At 42.6% G+C, this 25,253-nt stretch overlaps 1 long non-coding RNA gene across 2 annotated transcripts in view; it reads left to right on the top strand.

Moving 5' to 3' along the window:
* Positions 1 to 25,253, top strand: part of LOC141580630 (uncharacterized) — a 79,145-nt gene that overhangs the window by 42,257 nt on the left and 11,635 nt on the right. The window lies entirely within an intron of this gene.

Raw genomic sequence — 25,253 nt, 5'->3', positions numbered from 1 at the left:
TAGTTGCCTTTTAAGATGCCTGTGAGAATTCATGATACCACTAACAGTATACAAAAGGGCCCACTAACTGCTTAATATATACTATTTCTTTTTTTCTGATAGAAAGGATTTTCTTTCTAAATAGAAGGAATGTATATGTTGGAGTTTTAAAATTGAGATTATATAGTTGTCCTATTCACTGAGGTCTTCACTAAAAGATTATTTTACAAGTTTGTCTTGATTTCAAACATGAATCAGTGTTCGTGTGAGTGATTTGATGGGAAGCAAGAAGAGGACCTAGGTTTTCTTTTGAACATTCATGAATCGTCTGGGATAAATCCTACGGGAAATATCCCAATATACGTCCAGGCTCTATGAAAACATGGTGACATTTTAAAAATACAAATAGCAATCAAAATTTTGTATTGAAGAAATAATATAGAATATTTCTTTTTTTTTTTTTGAGACGGAGTTTCGCTCTTGTTACCCAGGCTGGAGTGCAATGGCGCGATCTCGGCTCACCGCAACCTCCGCCTCCTGGGCTCAGGCAATTCTCCTGCCTCAGCCTCCTGAGTAGCTGGGATTATAGGCACGCGCCACCATGCCCAGCTAGTTTTTTTTTTTTTTGTATTTTTAGTAGAGACGGGGTTTCACCATGTTGACCAGGTTGGTCTCGATCTCTCGACCTTGTGATCCACCCACCTCGGCCTCCCAAAGTGCTGGGATTACAGGCTTGAGCCACCGCACCCGGCCTAGAATATTTCTATATTACAAAGAAATACATTATAGATGTAACAAAAATAGAAATATTATTTCTATATTATAAAGAAATACATTATAGATGTAACAAAAACCAGCTGCTATTATAGTTGTACTGGGATTATTCCATTAACCCATGCTTCTAGGGTACCATTTTAGTTTTTGTTTAGCATTCATTTTCATTCTGAAACAGGGCACATAATGTCTGATTTTTAAGTATATAAAAGATTTCATACTAGAGGATTTTTGTGTGTTATATGATTAAAACTCTAAAAATAGAAGCTTATTAGAAACACAATCCCAAATAACCACCATTAAGAATTCACCTTCATGTTTCATAATATTGCACATAAACCAATTAATAGCAGCTATAAAACTATTATGAAAAAAGAGACAAAACTTCTGGAACATATCATCATCACAAGAAGGAAACATACCATTTTACAAAGACTAGATTTTACAAGTATTTTGGGAGAAAGTAAACTCATAATGTAATCTGTACTGATCCACATGCCAAGCATTAGTTTCATGCATGTGACACCTCTTCAATTTTAGTATATGTTCTGCTGAGGCAAGCACTTATGCATATAAAACCTCTCTAAAACTCTGACTCTTATAACACTTATCGTTACCACACATTGCTGAGGCACATAAAGTGTGTGCTTTTGGGAAAAATATACTGTCTTTGAGCAGCCACTTTCTGAATGGGAGAAGTAGCTCTGAGCACAATGATTAGACGGGGATCAAATGGACAAGGACAAATGCCATTTTCTCACGACTTGGGAAAGCATCCCCAGTCATGGTCACTTTGGTTCTATCTGGCAAATATCTGGACACAGATATCTATAGTGGACTCTTCTACCTAGGTTAGATTCAACAGGGCCACAAAAGCTGCAGTTCTTATGGGGATTGTCTGAACTCTGAGAAACTGAAAAGTACTATAGAATGAAAACTGAGATACAGAAACAATTACTTTGAAAGCTAAGAGAGAATTTAAATTTTCCTAAGGTATCAGGCTTGAAATGAGAGGGGAGACTGGGGGAAAATATACTTTTTCCTCTGAAAAAACTTAAAAGAATATGGAAAGGGAAAGAAAAAAAATACCCGAAGAAGGGTAAGATATTAACCTTTTTAAAACCTTTTTAACCTTTGAGACCACAGGTGACAGCATTCTCATACATGTGATAGTGTTACATTTTTATGACATACCACATAGTGTAGTGTCAAACAGTGGACCGTATGTTACCATGTATCACACATTCTACTATATGTGCTACACTCCATTCTTACACGTTCTTATACATGTGGTAGTTTCACATTTCTTATACCCTCACAGATAATTTTACAGAAACTTAGACTGTCAACACTGGAAGTAATCTTTATGTTCAACAATTCATCGAGTGTTTAATTGTACTGAAATAGATCAACCTCAGCAAGGAATTACTCATTTGATTTAAAAAGACACGTAGGTATTATTTCAGTGGGACAAATTCTGCACAAGCGATGCACAAAATACATGGAAATATAAGCTGCTGTCCAGTGCGGAAATATTCTGTAAGGTAGGTTGACAGACAAGACCATTACAAAACCTGTGACTTTCTAGGGGAGGCAAATTCATAACAAATTAACAGGAATTTAAGGCAGTGAACCCAAATGCCTCATAAGCAGTATAAACAAAGCACTTTCAGAGTATAAAGTTTCCTTCTGGCTAATCCGGAAGATCAGAGCTACTCAACAGCGTGAAGGATAAGAGCTGGCCTTGGTCGTAATCCTAAGCAAATTAATATAGAAATAGAAAAATCTAATACAGCACTTTCTCACTTATAAGTGGGAGCTAAAGACAGAGCATTGACATAAACATGGGAACAGTAGATACAGTGTTGTACCCATGGACTCCTAGAGTGGGGAAGGAGGGAGTGGAGTGTGGCTTGAAAAATGACTTATCCAGTACTGTGCTCATTACTTGGTTGCAGTATAGCTGTGTAACAAACCTGCACATGTACTTCCTGTATCTCAAATAAAAGTTAAAATTTTAAAAAAAGTTGGCCTCAGAAGGCTCAGGGGAATTTTGAGAGGCAAATGTGGCCATGAGCAAGGGTGGAGGTGGGAAATGAAAGGTTAATTTATCCAAATGCTCAAAAGATGGTAGGAAAAGAGAGGTTAGCTGACCTATGAAAAATGCAGCCCAGATAGAGCAACAACAGCAAAACAAACAACAAAATCCTCCAAATTCTAAGAATAAAGGTTGTCAAGATGTGTTCTCTTTTAAAAGACTCAAAAGAAACAGAATAGGTTCTTTTGATTGGAAGTATTCAATTGGCATAACACTACTTAAATGATAGGATCGCTCCTGAACACTGGACCTTTCCAGATCCCTCCACAGTTATCTGGGACATGCTGATCAAAAGAAATCTATTAATACTTATCTTAATGGGAAATCTCTGATCAATCTCCCTCTTTCTCTCGCCCTGCCTTGGGTAAATCAAGAGTTGACAAGCGACACATTTTGCAAAGGAAATGACAGTAATAAATCACCTCCTGGTCATATGTGATTGCCTCATTACAAACATTCCAGGAGGGTATAGCCATTTAGTTTGGTATCTGATGGGTTTCTTAAGGCTCCCATCAAACTGGTTGAACAAGGAATCCCTAGGGGCAGCCTCCAAGAGCAGAAGAAAAAAGATAACTCAGATATTGCTAAAAATCAACAAACCCAAAATGACAGAGTGCAAAGGACATTTCACTTTTTTTTCCATAAGTTATTCGGGTACAGATGGTATTTGGCTACACAGACTAGTGCTAAGACCAACTCTTAGGTACTAATGTTCTTGAGGCTGTCAAGCTTTCATAAATATAAATAATGTACTTATAGGGAAACAGGTTCACATGGGTTGGACCCCAAACTGCAGAACTTAAAGCATGATCTTGCAGAGGGCTTCCAAGAATGCTCATGATGCTTACTAAGTACGATTCCTTATGTTTTTAAAAGCAACTTTATTGAAATATAATTCACATAGCATATAACTCCCCTGTTTCAGGTATACAATTCAATGGCTCTTAATATATTCATAAATCCTTTCTTTTTGTGTATATGTATCACACTTTATTCATCCATTGATAGATACTTAGGTTGATTTTATATTTTGGCTATTGTGAATAGTGCCGCAATAAACATGGAGTGCAGATGTCTCTTTGATACACTGATTTTCTTTCTTTTGGGCATATACCCAGCAGTATTGCTGAATCATATGGTAGTTCTATTTTCTGTTTTTTGAGGAACCTCCATGCAGTTTTCATAGTGGATAAACTGTCTTACATTCCCACCAAGAGTGTTTGAGCACTCCTGATTCTGAGTCCTTTCGGCATTCGTTATTTTCTGACTTTTTGATAACTGCCATTTTAATTGAGGTTAGATGATATTTTGTTGTGATTTTGATTTGCATTTCCCTGATGATTAGTGATGTTAAACCTGTTTGCATATACCTGTTGGCCACTTGTATATCTTCCGTTGGGAAATGTTTATTGATATCTTTTGCCCATTTTTAAAATTGGATTATTTGGAATTTTTGTTTTTGAGTTCTTACGTATTTTTGTTAGTAATCCTTTGTTGGATAAATAGTTCGCAAATTTTTTCTCCCATTCTGTGGGTTGTTTCTTCACTTAATTTTTAATTTTTTTGATGTGCAGAAGCTTTTTAGCTTGGTGTAATCCTATTGATCAGTTTTTGCATTGGTTACCTGTGCTTTCGAGGTCTTACTCAATAAATCTTTGCCTAGACCAATATTCTAAAGCGTTTCCCCAATGTTTCCTTCTAGTAATTTCATAGTTTCTTACATGAAAGTTTTAAATTCATTTTGATTGGATTTTTATATATGACGAGGCATAGGAGTCTAGTTTTATTCTTCACATGTAACATTTTGTCAGTACTATTTATTGAAGAGACCCTTTGTTCCCCAAGGTATGTTCTTGGTGCCTTGGACAAAAATGAGTTGGCTGTAAATGCATGGATTTATTTCTGGGTTCTCCATTCTGTTTCACTGGGCCATGAAATCCTTCCTTTTCAGTATTACAAAGTCACCATTTTCAGCTTTCCATCCTGTCAACCTTGTTGTGTTTGGACCAAGAAGGGGATGCAGGACCTAGAACTTGATGTGGACACGTGGGGCCAGAGCCCCTGTAGGCTGCTCAAGAAATCTGCACTGATGTCTTCAGGAAGGACCAAATCCCCAGCCATGACTCCACGAAAACACTGTTAGGGAAACCACAGTGTGGAACATCTTGAGAAACAGAATCTGTGTCATAGCCAACATTTACTCACACTCATGACTGCATGACTGGGATACCTGAGCAGGAGGACCCAGAAGTGCCTCCTCTTCACCTGCCTGTCCAGGTCTCCTTTGTGCCACCTAGGGCAAGAGGCTGGAAGCAGAGGCATCTGGGATAGGAACAGGCTATGATCAGGTGCAGTGGGGTGGTGGGGCCTGGGCAATTGGGTGTGGTGGGCTTAGTGAAAGATCTGGGGCAGGGCAGAGATCAGGAGAAACAGCATTCCAGCAGGGCTGGGAGACATGTCAGTAGGTTGGCAGACACAGGAGTAGGTGGCCTGGGACTCAGAGGCAACAGTTGGAGTTGGAGAAGGGCTCTGTTTTCCTCCAGTCTTCTGCTTGGGTGCTGCATTAGCACACTACTGCACCCCCAACACTTGTCTCTCCCCTGCCCTCACTTTCTGAGTCTTAGAACCAATTCCTTCATCCCCAGCATATGCCTTCTTTTTTTTTTTGGATTTCTTTTCATTCATATATATATATATGTATGTATGTGTGTATAAAAAATATATATTTATACATATATATATATATATTGCACTTTAGGTTCTGAGGTTCATGTGCAGATCATGCAGGATTTTTACATAGGTACATACATGGCAATGTGGTTTTCTGCCTCTATCATGCCGTCACCTATATCTGGCATTTCTCCCCATGTTATCCCTCCCCAACCTCCCTACACCCTGCTGTCCCTCCCCTAGTCCCCCCCAACAGACTCTAGTCTGTGATGCTCCCCTCCCTGTGTCCATGTGTTTTCATTGTTCAACACCTGCCTATGTGTGAGAACATGTGGTGTTTGCTTTTCTGTTCTTGTGTCAGTTTGCTGAGAATGATGGTTTCCAGCTTCATCCATGTCCCTACAAGAGACACAAACTCATTGTTTTTTATGGCTGCATTGTATTACATGGTGTATACGTGCCACATTTTCCTTGTCCAGTCTATCACTGATGGACATTTGGGTTGGTTCCAGGTCTTTGCTATTGTAAGCAGTGCCACAATGAACTTACGTGTACATGTGTCTTTATAATAAATGATTTGTAATCGTTTGGCTATATGCCCAGTAATGGGATTGCTGGGTCGAATGGAATTTCTATTTCTAGGTCCTTGAGGAATCACCACACTGTCTTCCACAGTGGTTGAGCTAATTTACACTCCCACCAACAGTGTATAAGTGTTCCTGTTTCTCCACATCCTCTCCAGCATCTGTTGTTTCCAGACTTTTTAATGATCACCGTTCTAACTGGCATGAGATGGTATCTCAATGTGGTTTTGATTTGCATTTCTCTAATGACCAGTGATGATCATTTTTTCATATGTTTGTTGTCCTCATATGTATCTTCTTTTGAAAAGTTTCTGTTCATATCCTTCACCCACTTTTGAACGGGTTTGTTTTTTTCTTGTAAATCTGTTTTAGTTCTTTGTAGATTCTGGATATTAGCCCTTTGCCAGATGGGTAGATTGCAAAAATTTTTTCCCATTCTGTTGGTTGCTGGTTTACTCTAATGATTGTTTCTTTTGCTGGAGTTTAATTAGATCCCATTTGTCTATTTTGGCTTTTATTGCCATTGCTTTTGGTGTTTTAGTCATGAAGTCCTTTCCTATGCCTATGACCTGAATGGTTTTGCCAAGTTTTCTTCTAGGGTTTTTATGGTATTAAGGACAGTTCTCTTCTGGATCCTTCCTAAGGTTCTGATTTTTTTTTTTTTTTTTTTTTTGAGATGGAGTCTTGCTCTGTTGCCCAGGCTGGAGTGCAGTGGCATGATCTTGGCTCACTTCAACCTCCGCCTCCTCGGTTCAAGCATTTCTCCTGCCTCAGCACCCCCTAGTAGCTGGGATTACAGGTGCGCATCACCATGCCCGGCTAATTTTTGTACTTTTAGTAGAGATGGGGTTTCACCATGTTGACCAGGATGGTCTCGATCTCTTGACCTCATGATCTGCCTGCCTCAGCCTCCCAAAGTGCTGGGATTACAGGCATGAGCCACTGCACCTGGCCAGGTTCTGATTTAATCCTGCCTAGCCCAGCTCCCTGCCCTCCCCTCGCTCCCGCCATCCCCCCATTCTGCCTCACTTCCTCCTTTTCTGATTCCCATAATTTCCCACAATCAGTCTTGGCCTCAGATTCCCACTCTTCAGATACTAGTGCTCTTTGGGTCCTCCATCTCCGCTGATCCTCTGTGATTAGGGGCAGGGGATGTGATTTGAAATTAAAGCCAGCGTTTATCTGAGTCCTGGGGCTGGACTCTGCTTTGGGCTCCGTTGTGGTCACTGCACCTTCCCGTTTCCGCTCTTTCTGACCTGCTTTCTCATTTTCAAACTCATCTGAGATCTGCCAGCAGATGCTGACCCCGCCGGTGGAGACCCGCTTCTCCGTGCCTGCTGCTTCTCCATCTCTCCCTCTTCTGCTCCTGGCCTTTCCTGGCCCTGGAGCTCGATCTCTGATCTCTTGCCCTTCTCCAGGGCCACATCCTGCTCCTCCTCGTCACCCTGAGGTTGGCGGCTGGGTCAGTCAGCGTGGTAGGGCCCACGGCGCAGTTTTCGCCTTGGGCCGGTGGCGGCAGGTGCGGTGCGCGCAGCCTGGAGGTTGGTGTGGCGCTCATGGGCCGCGGGCCCCCGCCGAGGTGCCCAGCGCCCTGGCCTGGGGCTTCCCCGCTGCGTCACTGCTCCGCGGCGCCTTCTCACGGGGCGCCTTCGCTCTTCCAGAAAGTGGCGGTTTAACAGCTGAGACGCTTGTTGCTTCCGTAGTGCAGCCACATTTCCCCCCGGGGGCGGCCGTGCTTTTCCATCGGGCCGCCCACCCCCGCTCCGACCACCGCTGCTTCTTCCTTCTCGGGGCGCTGAAGTCGAGGGAACGACCTCCAGGCGCAGGGCGGCCAGCACTCCCCCAGCAGCCAGAGAAAAAGACGCCAGGAAGTGAGAGGCCCGAGGGTCGTCCAAGGAGCAGCTGCCATGTCCCCTCCCTGCCAGGTTTCTCCCTGAAAAGTTCTAAGGTTGTTGGGTCTGCTAGGAAGTGACATTTGTAAGGCTGGAAATGAAACCAGGCATTTTATGCATATTCTTAAGTAAGATGTTTCAGTCAAAGCCTTGATAGTATAACCAATATTTCTGATTATAGCCTGCTTATAAAGAGCACATATGTAAATGAAAATAAGAATATTTGTGAATAGTTTCCAAATTTGGGAGGGATCAAGTAGGGAGAAAAACCAAATGCTCCCACCTTTGTTAACGAAAGTATGCTTTACCAAATTAATGTAAATTACAGATAACATCTGTGAGAAACGCTGCTTAAATCTAGACAACAAAACAAGAACCAACAGTGTTTTAAATAAAAGTTACAAAAAATCTTAATTTCATAGATTTTTTGTTTTGCTTAATCATAGTAGTTTTTTGAATGCTTAAGTTTATTAGAGTTCTGTAAATTTGTATTTAGTTCATTTATTTTAAAAAAATATTTATCTTTAATATATTTATGGGGTATCAGTGCAAGTTTCTTACATGCCTATACTGCATAGTGGTGAAACCTAGGATAGTTCATTGAGCTGAAAGTTATCAGAAACCTGTGTTCAAGAGGACCTGTTAAGAGTTTTTTTTCCCATGAAAAGCAAATCTGGAGTATCGCTGATTACAAATATTTTTAGAATTCAAACATAACTGTGGATGATGGAAACAGAATAGCTATGATGAAAATCTGATGAAAATTCCCAACTGACAAGGAAATTTAGTTACTTCTCTTATGTGCAGCATTTTAAGACAATAACCAGAATCATAACTGACAGCATCACATCAGGACTACCAGACTTTTATAAATTTTATACAGTCTTCAGAATGCATTAATAACTATTTATACAAATACAACTTTAGCAAATATTTAGCATAACAATCAAAATTACAAATCATACTAAATTTTTATAAATTTATATAATTTTTGGAACATGTGTATCAATACCATACCCAGAAATATAACTGAATGAGATCTAATATTACATGACTTGACAATACCCTCCCATGCAGTATCACATTTGACAATGTCCGCTCATAAAATTTGTAAGGGTTATTCTCTGTAAGGTTTATTGCCGAGTTTAAAATGAGGAAACTGAGGCCTGCATGAGAACAATTAGATGCCAATTTATTCGGCTTCTGGGCGAGGTTCAGTGGTCCCGGGGAAAGAGGCCAGGGAAGTCACACCTGACTCCTCTCAGGCCTGGGGTTATATAGGGAGGGAAGGCACTCTGATTGGCTGTGGAGAAACAGGACGTGGATGTGGCAAGCTGCTATAGGTAGGTAGGTGGGATTTCCAGTGAGTGGGCTGGATGGGCAATATGCTATTGGGCAGGTTTTGGCAGGACTTCTTTAAAATTTTTGTGGGGTTTTCCAATGGCTGGCTAGGTGCTGAGTGCAGAGTTTAGTGTTGAGTGCAGAGGTGGGCCTGGAGAAGCTAGATGCTGGGTGCAGATTCTGCTGACTGTAATTTCAGGCGTAGAGAGGGATGGGCGTGTCCAGCTCCCGGGGAGGCAACCGGCCTTACACAATCTACCAAATAAATCTAATCATTTAATATCTCCACAAGATGAGAGATCTATTCGTTAGACTCCCCAGGGACCCAGCTGAAAAATCCCGAAGTTAATTTTAAGCCAAAAAAGACTTAATTTAGGATTTCGATGCCAGGGGAACCTGTCACAGATGTCAAAGGTTGAAAACATTTGATCAAAACAGAATCACAGATCACTGTTAAAGGAATATTCATTTAACCAGAGACTTAAAAGCTATACGGAAAGTTAAGTGCATGGAAAACCTGAACCCTTTTAAAGCTTAGTTTTCCTGAGCAATCAAAAAGGGTGCTTGAATTTAATCAGACACAGGAAGAGTGTGTACAGGGATATGAGTGTACACTTTATTTTAGAGGAATGTAAACAAGGAAATTAGTACCATGAGCCAGGGAATACATGGCAGTTAGTAATAGCATGGGAAGTTTCCTGGTTACACGGAACAACAATTTAGACATATCATGGAAAGCCAAAAGTACAGATTCAAGTTATGTTGGAGGAAAACATTGGTTTTCCAGACCTTCATACTCAACATTTCAGTGTAAGGCCATAACAGCAGAATAAGAACCAGAGTTTTCTAAGTAACATTTTTTAATGTTACAAGAGTTGAAAAAAGGATTGAAAGAGAGTGTTACCACTGTAGCCAAGCAAAAAGATACACCTTGTTAAGGGGAGGAAAACTAGAAGGCAATGATTTACGACCTGCAGTGTAGTACAGTGAAAGTTAAATTTTGTATATAAATCTAAGAAGTTTGAAAAAGAAAAATGTTACTTCTAGAAATGAAATGGCAATTCTGAAAGAAAGAGATAGCTTTTCCAATCTGAAACTAGAGAAATTAATTAGATCTCAGGAAGAATTAGAAATAGTTTAGATCTTCTGTTAAATAAGATTTTAGAATTAAAAATAAAACCTCTTAAAATTTTACTAAGAGCAAACCAATAGGCACACTGTCGTTCTAACATGGGGGCCAACTTATTTTGTTTTGTATTAGTGTATTTCATTGTCAAATTTCAGTCTTTAGAAAGACTTCCCTTACCAGAATTACATCTTAATATCCATAACTTTCTTTACATCTCTCCCCTACTTACCAGTTCTTTTCTATTGTGAAACAACTTTTAAATGACCCCCAAATTTGACAGAATTATTCTTTTTCTCAATAAAAAGTATTTTTTATGACTTCCTAATATTTTTTTTCTAAGAACATTTTTTTTTTGGCACATTGTGTATGTAGAATTATAGATACTAATTAAAAATTTTAACTCTTAGCAATTTTAAATTTTAGTGAAAATGTAGGAAGAATTTTTATTTATTTTTAAGATGGAGTCTCGCTGTGTCGCCCAGGCCAGAGTTCAGTGACATGATCTTGGCTCACTGCACCCTCTGCCTCCCTGGTTCAAGCAGTTCTCCTGCTTCAGCCTCCCGAGTAGCTGGGATTACAGGCACGCGCCACCATATCTGGCTAATTTTTTGTATTTTTGGTAGAGGTGGAGTTTTGCCATGTTAGCTTGGCTGGTCTGGAACTTCTGACCTCAAGTGATCTGTCTGCCTCAGTGTCCCCAAGTGCTGAGATCACTGGTGTGAACCACCACGCCTGGCTAGAAGTAAGAAATTTTAAATCGTCTGTCGCTTACCAGTATTTTACACATAAGAACTATTTTATAATTTTTACAAACGTGTTTCCTTACACACACACACACATTTTTTCTTTTTTGAAACAGAGTCTGACTCTGTCACCCATGCTGGAGTGTAGTGGCACAATCTCACTTTGCTGCAACCTCTGCTTTCTGGGCTCTAGTAATCCTCCCATTTCAGCCTTTTGAATAGCTAGGACTATGGGCATATGCCACCAGGCCTGGTTGATTTTTGTATTTTTTGCAGAGACCAGGTTTTGCTATGTTGCCTAGCCCGATCTTAAACTCCTGAGCTCAATTAATCCACCTGACTTGGCCTTCCAAAGTACTGAGATTACAAGTATGAGCCATGGTCCATAGTGTGAGCCATGGCCCCTGGTCCCCTATAACATAATTTTAAAATCTAATTTGGAAATGACCTAAACATTTAATTAGTGTCTATTATTTAATGTAACTTTAAGACATCAAGTTACATGAAAACTTCATAGACATTTTTCTCATTTGCATTTAATTTTCTAACATTTATCTAGATTACTTATGAGAACCATTTCAAGATATTTCCCTGTTAATCATTTTTACAGCTTTTGAATATCGATGTTCACCTGATTAAGGATCTTGAAGTTAAATATAGGAGCATGTTCCCAACAATTCAGAAGATATAGCTATTCTTATTAAAGCAACAGTATTAAATTAGTTTTGCTTATCAAAGAATTACACAAAAATCACTTTGTTTTATGCTGGGCTTACAGTTGTATAACCTTCATGTGAAACCTTGACACCTTAAAATATCTATCAGAGACAAATATAAAAGTAACCAGTAAACCCAAGCAGAAGTATATACTGACAATTCTGAGACATTTCTGTTTTTACCAGTTATTTAAAAACCAGCTTAAATAATAAAAGTGAATAACAAAAATAATAAAATAATAAATTAATAAAAAGATTATTTAAGTCATGTGAACTAAAAGCCATTTGGTAATTATTATATATTTTGTACTTTATCTGAGTCCTCATTTATCTTTAAGGAATTTCTGACTATTCCAGATTTTACCATGTAGACGTAATATGTAACGTAATACATGTGCTTCTGTATAGATACATCTAAACACATATGTATACACACAAAAATAAAAATCTCATTGCTTTCATTTTAGAATTTTAGTTGTGAGATAGTAATACAAACTCACTGGCTGATAAAACACATTTGGGCCCAAATTATATTTCTGGTAAAATTGGGACCTGTTTACACAATGAGGCTAAACTTTTTTTTTTTTTTTTTTTTTTTTTAATGAGGTTGGGAGTTAAAAATGGAGAAAATTCTTCCTTCCTCCAATTCTTGTTCTATTTAGTTTTTTTTTTTTTTTTTTTTCCGTTTAGCAGATAGTGATAAGTGCAAAAGTGCAATAAACATACAGCAATGGAGGGGAATGGAGAGCTTTGGGAGGGTGGGGGTATGGTGATAAGAGGTGCAATTTTTTTTTTCCATCTCAAAAAAAAAAAACAAAAAACTTTCAATGATATCTCAAATCATTTATATATTTTATCATGATTTTTTATTTTTTTAAAGAAAGAAAAAAATGAATAATTAAAAAAAAAGAATAAAGAAGAGGAAGAAAGAGGAAGAGGAAGAGGGAGAGAGAATGGGAGTATTGCTTTATTGCCCAGGCTAGAATGCAGTCTAAAAATGAGTATGCCTATAATGTGCTTAATAATGGAGACATGAATAAAATGAGGGAGGAGAATAACAAACAAGGAGCCAACCAATATTTCATTTAAACTTGTAAGTTGATATGATGTGGTACTGATAAGAGTGTATATTTTGTGTATTTCAAGTGGAGAGTTCTATAAATGTTAATTAAGTTTGCTTGTTCCAGATCTGAGTTCAAGTCCTGGATATTGTTGTTAATTCTCTATCTCATTGATCTGTCTAATATTAATGTTGAAGTCTCCCATTATTATTACGTGGGAGTCTGTCTCTTTATAAGTCTTGTATGTCTGGCTATTCCTGTATTGGGTGCGTATATATTTAGGATCTTTAGCTCTTCTTGTTGCATTGATCCTTTTATCATTGTATAATGTCTTTCTTTGCTTCTTTTGATCTTTGTTGCTTTAAAGACTATTTTATCAGAGGCAAAATTTGTAACTTCTGCTTTTTGTTTATTTATTTATTTTTGCTTTCCGTTTGGTTGGTAAATCTTTCTCCATCCCTTTGTTTTGAGTCTTTGTGTGTCCTTGTATGTGAGATGGATCTGGATGCAGCATACCAATGGATTTTAGGCCCATTAGTTGATGTAAATTCTTCATTATATTGATGCTTTTTACTTTTTGGTATTTTTTAGAAAGGCTGATACTGTTTGTTCCTTTCTATGTGTAGTGGTTCTTTCAGAAGCTCTTGTAAAGCAGGCCTGGTGGTGATGAAATCTCTGAGTGCTTGCTTGTTCACAAAACATTTTATTTTTCCTTTGCTTATGAAGCTTAGTTTGGCTGGATGTGAAATTCTTGGTTGAAAGTTCTTTTCTTTAAGGATGTTGAATATTGGTCCCCACTCTCTTCTGGCTTGTAGGGTTTCTGCTGAGAGATCTGCTGTAAGTCTGATAGGCTTCCCCTTGTGGGTAACCTGACCTTTCTCTCTGGCTGCCCTTAGCATTTTCTCCTTCATTTCAACCCTGGTGAATCTGACGATTATGTTTCTTAGGGTTGCTCTTCTTGAGGAATATCTTTGTGGTGTTCTCTGTATTACTTGGAGGTGAAAATTGTCCTGCCTTGCTAGGTTAGGAAAATTTTCCTGAGTAATATCCTGAAGTGTATTTTCCAGCTTGGATTAATTCTCTTTGTCACATTCAGGTACACCTATCAAGTGTAGATTAGGTCTTTTCACATAGTCCCATATTTCTTTGAGACTTTGCTTGTTCCTTTTTATTCTTTTTTCTCTAATCTTGTCTTCTTGTTTTATTTCATTAAGTTGGTCTTCGACCTCTGATATCCTTTATTCTGCTTGATCAATTCGGCTGTTAAAACTTGTGCATACTTCACGAAGTTCTCATATTGTGTTTTTCAGCTCCATCAATTCACTTATATTCCTCTCTAAATTGTGTATTCTTGTTAACATTTCGTCAAACCTTTTTTCAAAATTCTTAGTTTCTTTGCATTGGGTTAGAACAAGTTCTTTTAATGCACAGAAGTTTCTTATTATCCACCTTTTGAAGCCTGCTTTTGTAATTGGAACACACTCGTTCTCCATCAGGCCTTGTTCTGTTGCTGATGAGGAACTGTAATACCCTGCTGAGGGAGAGGCGTTCTGATCTTGGGTGTTCTCAGCCTTTTTTTTGGCTATTTTCTTCCCTTCGTTGTAGATTTATCCATCTGTGATCTTTATAATTACCGTCTTTGTAATTGGGTTTCTGAGTGGACGTCCAACTTATTGATTCTCAGCGCCGAAATCTGAGCAACCCACTGCACTGACTAAAACAGCGGCCTTAAGATTGATGGTGCTTTTCTGACTGGGCACCAAGAACCAACACTCTGAGGCACCAGCAAAACAGCCTCGCCGGCCACAAGAGTCGCGCTGGCGACCCATGGGGCTTCTCCACTGGGAATCTCCTGGTGGGTGAGCAACAAGAATTCATCTGAAAGTGTGGTGTCCTCTTGCTCTCTACGCTTTCACTGGGAGCTACAATCCTGAGCTGCTAGTGATCAGCCATCTTGGATCTCTCTCCGAGGCTAAACTTTATTTGCTTTAATAGATAATCTGATGAAGGCTATGGACCAAAATTTGGGTAAAGCACTTTACATTGCAGTTTGATTAAAAAATAAAATAAAAAGCCTTTCACCCTTTTCCCTGCCTTTGTTCAGTTTCTAATAAATTTATGGTTACATTGTCAATGTTTACGTTTTTGCTAGGACTGGTAGAATTGTGTAAGAAAGAACAAAATCCCCAATTAGCATTGAATTAGTAACCAACCTGTCTTTTGTTTGCTGTTTTAATTTGCTTAGTTAGCAAATGTGGGCAAAAGAATTTTAGTAGTTTCCTTTTTTCTTCCTGCTTTTACGTTTGGGCTTCTGTGTGGCGAGAAAAGCAAAGATTTTTTGCTGGACAGAGATACCTTGTATATCCCTCTGAGATTAAGATTTTGACCTGTTTGATTTAAGACCCTAACTTTTGTAAACAGTTACTAGTTCTTTTTTTTTTTTAATTATTTTTAAGTAAATGTTTTATCACTGTGCATAATTGTAAGGCAAATCTAAATTTATGTTTATAAAGGTATCTAGGTTGTTGCTCACCATGAAGCCATTGTAACTTGTAAAGCCATTAATTTAAAAGCCCTTTAAGACTTTTTTTTTTAAGCTGGTAATTTATTTGTAGTCAGCTGTTACATATATATATTATTGTACTTTAGATTCTGGGGTACATGTGCAGATCATGGAGAATTGTTGCATAAAGACTTCTTAAAAATTTTAGCTGGAATGCCATAAGCAGTGAGTTTTGTGCTAACAACAGTAGAAAAGTCAACTGATTCACAGTAGGCAGAAAAAAAAAAACCTGAGAACTTAGAAGACTCTGTTAAGTCTATACTTGTAGCTTTTTGAATAATGACCATTTGAACACTGAACATTTCTTAACATAATTTGTCCACAGTTTTGGAATGTGCACAAGAGCAGGCTATAATATGTTGCTGGTTAGAGTGTCGGAAAACCTGGCATCACTTAATGTTGGAGAATACCACTCAATTCCTTGTTAATCTCTTGAGAGCAAAGAAAATTCTATAAATCCTATCAGGGAATGTCAGGAGTTTAGATGGGTATTTTAGGTGGTGGTGACTTCACTGGTGGCTTTTAACATTTAGAATGTTTATTTTTGCTTTCAGAGCATTTTTCAGAAACAAGCAAGGGAAAAGAGTCACACCAAATCAAAAGAAACTAAGATAAAAGTGTTTGCAAAAATGTTGACCTAGGCATGCACATAGAATTAAATATTGAAGTAGGCATGCAAATCAGAGAAGGCATACAGGCAGAATGTAAATTCTATAGACACTAAGAATATTCAGTCCGGAAAGACACTTGTCTTTATACCAGAAAGGACCTACCAGAAAAGACAAAAAGTATTTTATCATCCCAGGAGGTATGTGTAAGGTTTATTCTCTTTGAGGTGTATTGCTGAGTTTAAAATGAGGAAACTGAGGCCTGCATGAGAACAATTAGATGCCAATTTATTTGGCTCCCGGGCAAGGTTCTATGGTTCAGGGAAAGGGGGCCAGAGAAGTTGCACTTGACTTCTCTCAGGTGTGGGGTTATATAGGGAGGGAAGGTGCTCTGATTGGCTGTGGAGAAACAGGACGTGGATGTGGCAAGCTGCTTTCTGGTGAGTGGGTTGGACAGGGCCATACGCTATTGGGCAGGTTTTGGTGGGGCTTCTTTTAAATTTTGGTGGGGTTTTCCAACAGCTGGCTAGGTGCCGAGTGCAGTTTAGTGTCGAGCGTAGATCCTGGTGCTGAGTGCAGAGGAGATTTTCAACGGCAGGCTAGGTGCCGAGTGCAGAGTTTAGTGTTGAGTGCAGAGGTGGGTGTGGTGAAGCTAGATGCTGAGTGCAGATTCTGGTGACATAATTTCAGGTGTGGAGAGGGATGGGCATGTCGAGCCCCCAGCGAGGCAACCGACCTTAAATTCCGACCCTTTTGATGATATAGGATGCCACTTCTTTCTGGCTACTTCTTGCTGAATAGGGGTGGAGTGAGGTGGAGAGGTTAGTTGGCTGGTGCCTTGATTGGGAGTTGGATATAGGGGTGGAGTATTATTTGGTTTATGGCCACCCTGGAAATTTCTCTCATGCGGGCCTGTAAAAACTTGAGAAAAAAAGGGGCTACTATTAGTAGAAGACACACAATGATAACGGGAGTGATAATGGGAGCTAGCCAGGTAAGAATGGGGAACTGCCACCAGTTAAGAGACGAGGCTGGTGCACTCTGCTTCCTGCGGAGGTTCTCTTGGAGGCAATAAAGAGTGTTGACATTTTCTTCCACAAGGCCTGTTTCATTGATGTAATAGCAGCACTGCTTCTGGAGAAACAGACAGGTACCTCCTTTTTTTTTTTTTGCCATTAGTAAGTCTAGGGCCCGTCGGTTCTGGAGAGCCACTTGAGCTAGCGAAGTGATTTGTTGCTGGAGGGAGGCTAAAGAGGTGGCTGATGCTTCAATAGCCACACGGAGCTTGTCTTCCAGTTGAGCAGCTGAAGTGACGCTGTAGCCCATGGCACCACTTCCTATTCCAGCTGCTACTAGAGAGGATGCTAAAGAGAGGCCAACTACTATTGACTGCTCATTTGCTCTGGTGATTAGGGGATGGTGTGATGAGGGATAGGAACTCGGCTTGTCTGTACACTTTTAACTGTGGGATTAGTGTGACAGGCACACAAGGGAAAGGGAGGGAACCTTAGTTAGGGTTCCGTTACACCAAAAGTATCCTCCTGGAGGTGCGTAAAGGGAGGATTTTACTTCTACCATGGTGTTGCACCTGAGGCTGGGGCTGATGGCTTTCCCACAGCAGAGAGAGAGATTTTGAGAGTGCACCTTGAACAGTGGGATACCCGTTAAGACGGTGGCAGGCCCCATAGGGATTGTGACATGTTGAACCCAGTTTGGAGGGGAACTGCGGCTAAGGGGGGGTTGTTAAGAGAGGCACATAAAAAGCAATTAGTGAAGTTTGTGGCTTCGGTTAAGGCTAGCATATTAACACCTTGCTGCACTAGGGTTAACCAAGAGAAAGGTTGAGGAGTGTTGCTCGAGGTCGAGGGCCTGATTTGGTTAGTTAAGGTAGCCTCATTTTGTAGGATGGTGTTATCTAAAAAGTTGAGTCGGTTTATTTTTACCAGTACAATGCGGGTATAAGACTGGAATATGAGCCATGTACTACTGGGGTGACTGTCTTTGAACTAGGTATATATTTTACCTGCAGTTCCCTTTTCCCAGTGGTCGTCCTAGGGATCGTGGATGGTAAGGGACACTTTACCTTGGTTGTCAGCGGAGAGCATATTAGTTTTTGGGGAGGTGTGTGTTCTAAAGGTTCTGTGCATAAGACAAGAAGCATACGGGCATTTACCATAGGTAGTATCCCACTTATGACGGTCTTTTTTGGTTTGGTTATATAAAAAGCAGAGGCCAAAGTTATTCCAGGAGTTTTTGATAGTATTGGACTTGGATTTTAGGAATTTAAATTTTATGGCTGATTGGCACCCTGCGCGCTGGCACTTTGCTTGGGCAAGGTATTGGATTTTAGTGGTGGGGCCTTCCGTCCAGGACTCGTGAAGGTAGAACTGCCAGACATAGTAGGAGTTGGCTTTAAGAGGGGATACCAGAAGGATTGTTAGGAGGAGAATTTGAAGGGTCAGAAGTTGATGGGTAGGGGTTACAGGTGAGGCGGAGGTGAGTGGGACCTAAGGGTTTAGATTTTCACTGATTATTTTTGGGAGCCAGTTTGAAGTGGGGCACATGGTACCAAGGGGTGTGGCCTAAAAGTTTTGTGGCAGTTGGGGTGGTTAGGATGTCGATGTGGGGTTTTGACTACTTGGGCTGCAGAGACCCTGGCTTGAGTTTTTGTAGGAGGACACTGTTACCTGGCTGGAGAGGTATAGTTGGGTGGGAGTCCTCTGGTCCCGGAACCACGGGGAGAGTGCGGTCTGCATGTTCCCTGAGTAAGTGGCGGAGGCGAGAGAGGTAGGGAAGGTAGGAAGCCAGAGGAGGTGGTTGTACTGGGAGATTCTGAGAAACTAGAAAAGGCCTGCCATACAGCAACTTAAAGGGGCTGAGGCCTGTTGGTCCCCATGGGATTGCTCGAACCCAGGCTAGGGCAAGAGGTAGGAGTGTGGGCTAAGAGAGTTTTACCTTTCTGGTGAGTTTGGCCAAATGATTCTTGAGGATGCCATGAGCCCATTTCACCTTACTCAACGACTGAGGGTGGTAGGGGATGTGTAGTTTCCAGGAGATGTTGAGAGATTTGGCGACCAGCTGGACCATCTGAGCTGTAAACACTGGACCATTGTCTGACTGGGTGTTTGCAGGTAAGCCGAAATGGGGGACGATTTCCTGAATCAAGAGGGAGGCCACCATGTCTGCGGTTTCCCTGGAGGTGGGAAAGGCTTCATTTATCCAGAAAAGGTATTTACAAAGGTTAGGAGGTAGCAGAGTTTTTTGTGAGTGGGCATATGAGTAAAATTAATTTGCTAGTCTTGGGCTGGCAGGTTGCCATGCATTTGGTGGGTAGGAAACTGTGGCTTTAAGCTTCCCTGAGGCAAGACCTTAGAGCAAGTAACACAAGCTTTGTGTACCTGCTCAATCGTCTGTTGCAGACCTGGCAAGAAAAAGAGGGGCTGCACAAAACGGTGCAATGCTTTGGGCCCTAGATGTAAGGATTGGTGGATTTTAGCAATAATTTTTGGGGCCTGTTCCCGGGGAAGGGCGATTTTGTTGTTTAGGAAGATCCAACCCTGATTAGACTCGGTTCCCCCTTTTAATATGAGGGTCTGTTTCTCTGATGGCGAGTAAATTGGTGACATGGCTGTGGTGAGAAACAGGACTGGAATGGGGGCTAGCCTGGTACTGGTTAAGGATTTTGCTGCTGCATCTGCCCTTGCATTGCCCTGGGAAACAGCATCCTGCTGGGCTTGGTGCCCTTGGCAGTGGATGAAAGCGACTTCTTTAGGCAATGATAGGGCCTGTAGGAGATTAGAGATTTGGGTAGTGTTAATTATGGGGGACCCTTTCGTAGTAAAGAATCCCTGCTCTCTCCAGAGGACAGTGTGGCAGTGGGTAATAAGAAAAGCATACTTTGAATTAGTATAGATATTTGCCCACTTTCCCCGTGCTAGGGTGAGAGCTCGGGTTAGGGCAATGAGTTCTGCTTTTTGCGAGGTGGTTTTATCGGGGAGGCGACATGCCTCAAGGGTGGCTGAATTAGTGACTACTGCATAGGCGGCTTTTTGCCGCCCCTCGGCTGTTACTATTGAACTCCCATCTACATAAAGGTAAGGTCTGGGTTAGGTAGGGGGAGGTTAGACAAGCCCTCTCGAGGTGTAGCAAATGCATCTATTAGTTTAGGGCAGGAATGGGCTGGGGAGGGAGAATGGGATGGAAGGGGAAACAAAGTGGCTGGGTTGAGTGGAGAAGTAGGATGAAGGCTAACTGAGGGATTTTTAATAAAGAGTAGATGAAACTCCTGTAGGTGAGAGGGTCCTAGGTGAGCGAGAGATTTGTGGGAGAGAAGGTTGGTCAGTTGATGAGGAGAGAACACCGAGATAGGCTGGCCTAAAGTAAGTTTGTGGGATTCCTTGGTAAGTTTTGTTGCCACTCCCAGGGCCCACAGGCAAGGCTGCCATCCCCTGACTGTGGGATTAAGTTGCTTTGAAAAATATGCTACAGGATGATATACAAGGCCTAGGGGTTGAGTTAGGACTCTAACTGCCATACCTTGTTTCTCGTCAGTAAATAAGTGGAAGGGATGGTTAAGGTCCAGCAGTTGAAGTAGGGGTGCCGTGGACAGAGCAGTTTGTGGGGTTTTGAAAGCTTGTTTTATAACTCTAGGATGAGAGAGGGGTCCCGTGGATGTGTCCTTAGCTGCCACATACAGAGGTTTAGCTAGAGCAGCAAAGTTAGGTACCCAGTGACGGAAGAATCTTACAAATCCTAAGGAGAGAATCTGGTCTGCAGTTTCTGGAGGCTGCAGCAAAAGAAGTGCCTGCTGGCGGTCGGTTGTTAGGCGTTTAGTTTTGGGGGTGAGGCAAATGCCCAAGCAGATTACTGAAGTGACTGACAACTGTGCTTTAGCAGAGGATACCCGGTATCCCTGGGATCCAAGAAAGTTAAGGAGAGTGGCCGTGTGCTGTTGAGACAGAGAGAAGGAGGGGCTACAGATAGGTCACCCACATACTGGAGGAGGAGACTGGGCTGGAGGGAGCAGGAGCTGAGGTCAGCTGCTAAGGCTCGTCTGAAAATATGGGGGCTGTCTTTAAATCCCTGGGGCAGGACTGTCCAGGTGAGCTGCTGTGACAGGTTGTTATCAGGATTAGTCTAAGTGAAGGCAAAAAGGAAGTAAGACTTTGGGTGAAGGGGGACAGTAAAGAAGGCATCTTTGAGGTCAAGAACCGTAAAATGAGAGGTAGTGGAGGGAATGTTGGATACTAGGGTGTATGGATTGGGGACCACTGGGTGGAGGGGTACCACCACCTTGTTGATGAGGCGCAGGTCCTGAACTAGGTGGTAGTTGCTGGTCAGCTTTTGGACCGGTAAGATAAGAGTATTACATGGGGAACTGGTGGGAATCAGAAGTCCCTGGGCCAGAAGCCAGGTGACGATGGGCTTTAGGCCGTCGTGGTGGGTTTTTGAGATGGGAAACTAAGGACGTGAGGGAAAGTGGGTAGAGTTTTTGAGAAGTATTTTAACTGGTGTGTGATGGCTGGCCACTGCGGGCTTGGAGGTGTCCCATACTGAGGGATTAACTTTATCAGGAGGGATAGCGGGTTGAGGCGAGGGCTCAGGACAGGGCATGATACTGGTTAGGAGTAGCAGTAGAAGTTGGGCAGAGGATGGGCTTGAATGTGGGTGGCCAGTGAATTGGAGGGTGGCCCCTACAGCCTGGAGAATATCTCGTCCTGAAAGGGGGACTGGGCATGAGGGTATGATTAGAAAGGAGTGGGAGAAGGGATGTTTCTTAAGGACACAGGCCAAGGGACGAGTTTGGTTAGGAGAGGAGGGCTTTCCATCAATTCCCATGACTGAAACCTGGGAAGGTATGCTAGGTCCTGAGTAGGAAGGCAGTGCAGAATAGGTAGCCCCCATATCCATTAAAAAAGAAATGGACTTACCCGCTACCTGCAGCGTTATCCTGGGCTCGGCAAGGGTGATGGGGGTCCTCGAGTCTGGGCTGCATCAGTCATCCAGAAGGCTAAGAAGTTCAAGCAGAGGGACTGCTTCCTGCGGACCGGCCTGCCCTCCACATAGAGGTGTGGGGGGTGAGCCTGCAGCCCAGGACGGGCAGTTAACCTTCCAGAATTCAGTCTGTTTGCAGCTTGGGCAGTGTTCGGGAGGTGGATGAGGACAGGGGCACTGCAGTGCCCAGTGTTTCTCTTGGCCACATTTGAAACAGGGCCCAGGTGGCACCTTTGAAGAATTTTGGGAGGGTTTTGATGGGCCCACTCCACTGGATATTTGGTGGGCTGCTGGCCTCAGGGCTGCTACAAGAGCTTGGGTTTGGAGGCCTACCTTTTGCTATAAATGGGCCTGGTGGGTGGCCTCACCCTTTTCCTCTTGGCTGTTGAAAACTTTAAATGCCGTGTTCACCAGGTCCCATATGGGAGTTTGGGGGCCCTCCTCAGCTCTTTAAAGTTTCCGCCTCAGCTCTTTAAAGTTTCCTCCTTATATCAGCTGCTGACTGGGAGATGAAGTGGGTGGCTAGAACTGTAGCCCCAACCCCCCCCCCCCCCCCAAGGAGGCTGGATTTAGCCGGGTGTGGAGGATTATAGCATTAGTTAATCAGTCTAGAAAGGCAGCTGGGTTGTCATCTAACTTAACTACTTTTTGAGCTGTGCTTTGCATGCCTGCTAAGAGGCATTGTAGCATTTGGTTTTGGTGGTGGTGGCCATTTTGACAAGTTTGATAGTCCCAATTAGGGTCTGCCTTGGGGACTGCCGCTGCACCTACTGGCATTTGATTGTTTGTGAGATGAACCTGATTAGAATGAGCTCAGGCCACTGTAAGAATGCGGTCACACTTATCCCGAGAAAGAGTGAAGGACAAGATTACATAGGTATCATGCCAGGTTAGGTCGTACGCCTGGGTGAGGTAACGAAATTCTTTGGTATAAGCCGTAGGATTGGTAGAGAATGACCCTAGGCGTTTTTTAATGGCTGATAGATTAGAGAGGGAGAAGGGAACATGTATGCGGACAACACCTTCTGCTCCGGCTACTTCGCGGAGGGTTTTTGCTGTTGAGAGTACAGCACGAGCGGGTGTGAGCACTAACAGAAGAGGCTAAATTGGGATCAGGAAGAGGAGGAGCAGGAGGGGGTGAGGTTTCGCATAAGGCGGGGTGTTGGTAGGCTGGACGAATGGAAAGGAGAGTTCTTTGGGCAGGTCGGGCTTGGAAAGGGAGGAAGAGGAGGGTGGAGGAGCAGAGGGCGATGAGGAAGTTCCCTTGGCCAGTGGAACCTGGGCGGTGGTGCAGGAGGAGCAGAGGGCGGGGCGGGAGTGAAGGTACCAGAAAGCCTGCAGGTAGGGGACTTTGGATCATTTACTGTTCCTTTGGCAGAAGTTGTCTAAGTCTGTCAGGACATTAAAGTTGAGTGTGCCCTCTGAGGCCACTTAGACTGGTTGTCTAGGGGATACTGTGGCTAAGCCACGGTGGAAAAGCAGCCTCTTCTTTTTAATGGAAAGACCCAGTTTGGGTAGATTTTGGACTAGGTACCCTAATGGCGATTTAGGGTCTGGGTGGGACTTCTGATTGTCCATGGTTTACCTTCTTATGGGGTTGTTAGGGGTAAGAAAGGAATATGGAAAGGTATTATACCCAACACAGGCAGAAGTACTCCTTTCCTGGGGTGGGGGGCGGGAATACTCCTTTCCTGGGGAAGGGTGGCTACAGAACTTACAGGTGGCAACGATTATGACAAGAAAGAAAATAAAAAGAGACAGTGCTAGGGCTATCCGAGACAAAACCACATATAGGATTGATGGACAAAGGGTGGGTGCCCCCAGATGGGAGACCAGTTTGATGCCTTCCTGGCTATATCCCTAAAGGGATATTTCAGGGTGTCTTGGCTAAGGTGTACATGTATAACCACCAGGCCTGGTCATCTTCAGTTTCCTGAAGTGAATCACCGTTATGCCTTATGACGTCCCCGTGGAACCGTGGGTTGAGGCCCACACAAGCCCTGTAGCTGTCAGGCCGTGGGACTACATATAAACTTACTCACTCACTTGCTTGGGATTAGGAAGAGAAACCGAAAGTACAGTTACTTAATTAATGGGAGGTTATGTGCCAAAAGGCTGATTTGAGATAAACGTTTTAGTGCCGTAAGCCGGGGGATTTGGTCCTGCTGTTAGGCAGGGCCTGGGTCTGCAAATGGGGCTTCTGAATACCCAAACCTCGGCCGCTACTGCAGAGATGTTCGGAAGGTGTCCCGGACTGCACTTCCGAACACCGGAGAATACGAGAGGGTTCAGGAAGGTGGGGACGTCTCCCTCAGAATCCTGACCTTGAGAAACCCCTCACGGTGAGAGGACAAAAGTGTAGGGACGTCTCTTCTATGCTCGGGTCCTCGGGACGAGGCCGGGGCCCTGGGCCCATGGCTAGAAACAAGAAGGAGTCCCTGACGCAGCTGCGATTACGAGCAGGGAGTCCACGAGGCAGGCAATGGGAGAGGCTGTGGGCAACAGAAGTCTTACCTTGTGGTGGAGCGGTTCCCTGGGTTTTGGCACCACTTGTAAGGTTTATTCTCTGTGAGGTCTATTGCCGAGTTTAAAATGAGGAAACTGAGGCTTGCATGAGAACAATTAGATGCCAATTTATTCAGCTCCTGGGCAAGGTTCTATGGTCCAGGGAAAGGGGGCCAGAGAAGTCACGCCTGACTTCTCTCAGGCGTGAGGTTATATAGGGAGGGAAGGCACTCTGGCTTGGAGAACAGGACGTGGATGTGGCAAACTGCTGTAGGTAGGTAGGCGAGATTTCTGGTGAGTGGGCTGGATGGGGCCACATGCTATTGGGCAGGTTTTGGCGGGGCTTCTTTTAAATTTTGGCGGGGTTTTCCAACAGCTGGCTAGGTGCTGAGTGCAGAGTTTAGTGTCGAGTGCAGATTCTGGTTCTGAGTGCAGAGGGGATTTTCAATGGTGGGCTAGGTGCCGAATGCAGAGTTTAGTGTTGAGTGCAGAGGTGGGCGTGGTAAAGCTAGATGCTGAGTGCAGATTCTGTTGAAGTAATTTCAGGCATGGAGAGGGATGGGTGTGTCCAAGCCCCTGGCGAGGCAACCGGCCTA

Source organism: Saimiri boliviensis, chromosome 12 (assembly GCF_048565385.1).
Source record: "Saimiri boliviensis isolate mSaiBol1 chromosome 12, mSaiBol1.pri, whole genome shotgun sequence".
NCBI lineage: Eukaryota > Metazoa > Chordata > Mammalia > Primates > Cebidae > Saimiri > Saimiri boliviensis.
This window is presented reverse-complemented; position numbering and strand designations above follow the sequence as displayed.